Source organism: Carlito syrichta, unplaced genomic scaffold (genome assembly GCF_000164805.1).
Source record: "Carlito syrichta isolate Samal-C Ts95f unplaced genomic scaffold, Tarsius_syrichta-2.0.1 Scaffold216220, whole genome shotgun sequence".
NCBI lineage: Eukaryota > Metazoa > Chordata > Mammalia > Primates > Tarsiidae > Carlito > Carlito syrichta.
Genome location: NW_007160316.1, coordinates 38,989 through 43,467, shown reverse-complemented (window position 1 = coordinate 43,467; position 4,479 = coordinate 38,989). Strand labels below are relative to the sequence as shown.

Below are 4,479 nucleotides of genomic sequence, written 5' to 3'. Positions count from 1 at the left end.
CACTCATCTCAGCCTCCCAAAGGCGTGGGATTACAGGCTGAGCCACCGAGCCCAGCTACCCCAGGCAATTTTAACAAGTGTAAACTAAGAAACTTTATACTATCAAACTTAACTAATTTGAATATCAAGAAGATATGGTTTTCTAGTACACTGATCTTTCTGGCTTCCTAATTGAAGCATCAGAAACCATAAAACCAAAAATGGGATAACTAAGGAGTAATGCTCATCTTTTAAAGCCCTGTTGAAAATCTCTGAAATAAAATTACTAGATAAATAAATTATTTACCTAGAAAGTGCAATTGTGTTCTTATGAAGATAAATTATTTTGGTGAATATAGCTCACTGTGTCCTTAATGTGTTTAATAAGAAATACGTTGGGCTTGTTCACATGCTGTTCTCATTGACATGTCCCTGTTTACAGTTAGCCTCATTCACCTGCTGTTGTACACAGTTGGCTGTCTCTCACGTCCCATTGTGTATGATTGGCTCTCTTATGCACTGTTGTATGCAGTTGGCTCTTACTCATGATCTGTTGTATACAGTTGGCTCACATTCCCTGTTGTGCATGATTGGCTCTCTCTCATGCACTGTTGTGTACCATTGGCTCTTCTTATGCCCTATTGTGCATGGTTGGCTTGCACTCATGCTGTTATATACAGTTGACTCTCACTCATGCCTTATTGTGTGTGGTTGACTTTCTCACCCATGTGCTATTGTATACAGTTGGCTCTCACTCATGCCTTGTGTGTGATTGGCTTTCACTCATGTGCTGTTGTATACAGTTGGCTCTTACTCACGCCTCATTGTACATAGTTGGATCTCACTCATGTACTGTTGTATACAGTTGTCTCTCACTCCCCATTGTGCATCATTTGTTCTCACCCATGAGCTGTTGTATACTGTTGGCTCTTCCTCATGCCCCATTGTGCATGCTTGGCTCTCACTCATGTACTGTTGTATACAATTGGTTCTCACTCATGCTCTGTTGTACTTGGTTGGTTCTCACATACGCCCTGAGGTATACACTTGGTTTTCATGTGTGTACTTTTGTACACAGTTGTCTATGCTGCTGATACCCTGAGACATGCTCATGCAGGGACCCCACCTGAGAGAGGCTCCCTTGGCTGTGAGTGAAACCTCTTTCTAAGCTGGTTATGTTGGGATGAAGCTATGGTGACGTTCTCATAGGGAACAGAAAGATATTTGTGTCAAGTAGACAAATATTTCTCTTATGAAAGCTGTTTCCTGGGCATTATATGTCCTGCATCCCCAAGAAGTTGCTCTTTTCCCATTGCCCAGTTCTCCCTGCCTCCTCCTCCAGGCAAGTGGCCAGGATGGCCTGGAACTAGCGACTTTAAATGATAAAGCTGGAGCAAAGATATTAATCACCACTGCTCACTCGTGTTTCCTCCATCTGTTTTCCAAATTGAAAAACTGTCCAGGGAAAGCCCCCGCAGCAGCCATGCAGCAGGCTGGGGTTGAGAGGTTGCAGCCCAGCGTGCACGGCACCCTCAGGATCTTGAGAGAGCCCTCAGGAACCCAAGGCAGGAGGAGCAAAGCCAGACACCCACTCTCTCCCACCGACAGTCTCAAGGGTGGGAGTAGGAACAAGGTGCAGAGGCCCCCAAGGAGCAAAAGGAAGAGTTTGTGAACCTTTTAAGAAAGAAAAAGAATGTGAGACCCAGAGCTGGACAAGAAGAAAGGTCAGGTGTCACTATTTTCCAGAGAAGTGTCTGGTAGAGTGGATACTACTCCCCCCACCTTTGCACATACAAGGCATGGGGGGAGGGGAAGATGCTGAGATGCTGATCCCACCACACCTGCACACATGGGGCATGTCGGAAGTAGATTCTGACCCATGCATGTGGGATGTGACCGGAGCATGGCAGGAGATTCATGGACACAGAGAGGCGAGGACATTCCCAAGATACCATCATAAGCCCTGGGGATGGAGATGCGGCCATGCCAGTGAGGAGTGCACCTGTTGTGGGTGACTTTGATCTTGAGGCAGAAGTTGCCGTGCAGAGACTCATTAAAGTCAGAATTGAAGCCGTGGAACATCTTTTGCAAATAATCTGCAAGCGGATCTAAAATACCATGAATTGGTGACTGGCTCCACCACTGGGAATGTCACAATTCATGTGGGGAGACATCTCTTCTGGGTGTAACTGGCGATTGGTCTCCTGAAATCCACACAACTTGAACTCCCTCTTCTAAGATCCACCTCAAGGTCTGAAGGCTATTTCTTTCCCTCCAGTTTTGTGAAATTTGTCACACATGTTTTCTTTCTGCCTCGTGTGACTCTGGAGAGCTGAGCTTGTCAAATTGACTACTGACCTTGAGTGTGGGGATGGACAGGTCAGTGTCCACCCCATGACATGGCCTGCATGTGCAGGTATGGATGGGTCAGCATTCACCACTGTGACACTCCCCATGTGTGTGGGTGTGGACGGATTAGCATTTGCTCCACAGCACGCCCTGTGTGTGCAGATGTGACAGGTCAGCATTCACCCCCATGACATGCCTTGTGTGTGTAGGTGTGACAGGTCAGCATCCTCCCACGTGTGCAGGTGTGGCAGATCAGCATCTGCCCCCTCACAACACACCCCACATGTGCAGGTGTGGCAGATCAGCATCTGCCCCCTCAGCACAGCCTATTTGTGCAGTTGTGACTGGTCAACCTCTGCCCACAACATGCCCCGCATGTACAGATGTGACAGGTCAGCATTCACTGCCCCCCCAGCACACCCTGCGTGTTGCCCTTCCTTGTCTTACTTCCCCAGGGTGACTGCTCTGTTCTGTCAGCCTCCCAGGGCATAAATTGTGTAGCTATTTGTGCCTCTCACACTTGTGTCTCTTCTGGCTCCGTTTTCGTCCTCCGTATTGCTTCCTTCTGCCCACCTTTGTGGAGCACATCTGAGTAGCTGCTCCAAGGACTCCACTTGGATAGCAACAGGCCTTAATAACCACCTCCAGTCTCCTTAGAAACAGACCTGTAGCTATGGGTTTGTAGTTTCTGTTTTAGCTCCGGTGAGCCTGCACCCTCTGAGCCTATCTCGTGTGCATCACTGAGACAGGGGACCCGCCATGGCAGTGGGTGCACCTGGCGTGAGGCCCACAGCTATGAACCCCTGCACTCTCATCTCCCTAATTAAAGACTCTGTGAGCCTCCCTCTTCCGTTTCCCTTTTTGTTTCTAATGTCCTTCCCTTTCCTTACTTGTGAGCCCTGGTCATGTAAGAGAAAGTGACCTGAGTCGCATTTGCCAGAGCCAAAGCAACCTTGGCTGCCAGCTCGTACCAGGGACTCAGACCCTTCCTCACAGCAAACACAGCCCAAGCCCTGCCCTCCCTGCCACAGACCCAGTTAGGAATCTCCACACAGAAGTTCTCCATTGATGAGTTTATACAGAAATGAAACCTCAATTTCTATGAACTAAACAACAGACCAGTCTGGGAAAGAACATCCTTCCTTTATGTATATTCTGATCTTTGATGCTTTTTTCCTAAAAGTAAAAATATTTTGGTTTTTCTTGACCACAAAAATACTCATTATAGAAATGCTAAGCATTATAGAAGACGTATGGGAAGCAAAGCACCTCCCCAGACCTGGACAGACTTGTGAGCCTTTCACTCTTCTCCCTGTGTAGGTTGTGTGTACAGATGCACATTCATGTCAGGGCTGCTGTATTATATGTTCTGTGTTACATAAGCTACTTTTTGCTCTTGATCTGTTATGGAGGTATTTTCCCTTCCCATTACATATGGATATGTTCATGTCATAATTTTAAAAGGCTGAAATCTATTTTATGAAAGCAACTTGGTTAATAACTAGCCTTCCCTCCCCCAATCAAGAAACATTGAGTTTTCGTAGTATTGTCTTGAGCACCTTTGCACCTGCATTGTGATAGTTGGAAGAACAATTCTTGGAAGGGGAATATTAAGCCAGAAAATATACGTGTTCCTAAATTTTAAGGCACGTTAACACAGTCTTTCAGAAAGCTGTCCCAATTTACATCCCTAAAGGCAGCCTAGAAAAGTCCCTTTCTTCTATAGCCTGTTAGAATTTTAGCCAGTTGTTTGGATAACATATCACTTATATTTTCATGGGAGAAAATTGTCCATGGGGAAATTCTTTCTAAGCCTAGCAGCTGTGGCTGACAAATTTGACTATGAAGAAATTTAACATTTCTTTCTGGCAAAGAACACTAAACAAAGTTGAAAAACAAAGGAAAAAATAGGATATATACTTGTGTGTTACATGGTAGATAAGTTAATTTCCTTAAACTATGACCGGCTGTTACAACTCAATTAAAAAATCACTAGTAGCCAGGCTTGGTGGCTCAGCCTGTAATCCCATGCTTTGGTAGGCTGAGGTGAGTGAATTGCCTGAGCCCACAGGCTCGAGACCCACCTGGGCAACTTGGCGAGACCTCATCTCTACAATAAATCAAAAATTAGCTGGGCGTGGTAGCGCACGC

At 46.0% G+C, this 4,479-nt stretch overlaps 1 protein-coding gene across 1 annotated transcript in view; it reads left to right on the top strand.

The window, feature by feature from the left end:
- The window catches only part of ERICH1 (glutamate rich 1), a 46,688-nt gene that overhangs the window by 22,870 nt on the left and 19,339 nt on the right, over positions 1–4,479 (top strand). The gene's annotated exons all lie outside the window — the stretch shown is intronic.